Here is a 533-nt window from a genome sequence, read left to right on the forward strand (position 1 = left end):
GCGGGCGGGCGGGGGACCGGCCACCGCCTCTCACTGCCGCCAGCCCGTCCTTCAGGCAGAAGGGCCGCGGACACTGTGCGGTCAGCCCCTCGGCCCCTCAGGGAGGCAAGCGAGGCCCGGAGAGGCGTGGCGATGCCCAGGTCCTGGCAGAGGGGTGCGGGCGGGAGGCCGGGCCGGGCTGCCCACGCCTGGGCCAGCCCAGATGCTGGGGCCTCAGAAGGGCACCCCGCGGGCAGCACCTGCCCGGCCCCCGGCGGCAGGGAGGGGCTGTAGCGGGGTGGCAGCCTCCCGCCGGCCGGCACCCTCCACCGTGCAGCCGAGGGGGCTGGGGGCCGCACCCCGGCAGTGGCCGCGGACCCCAGGTGCTGGCCCTGGAGGCCGGCGCGTCCGGAGACGGGTCTGATCGCGGCTGCCGGGCCTCGAGGGCGGCGGGGCGCATCCTGAGGGCGGGGGGCTGGCAGGAGATGGCGCCCCCTCCCAGGACGCAGGCTGGGGCCACCCGCGGCACCACCCCACCCGAGACGCTCCCGAGA

Source organism: Condylura cristata, unplaced genomic scaffold, assembly GCF_000260355.1.
Source record: "Condylura cristata isolate star-nosed mole 26May11 unplaced genomic scaffold, ConCri1.0 scaffold00339, whole genome shotgun sequence".
In the NCBI taxonomy this organism is placed as follows: Eukaryota; Metazoa; Chordata; class Mammalia; order Eulipotyphla; family Talpidae; genus Condylura; species Condylura cristata.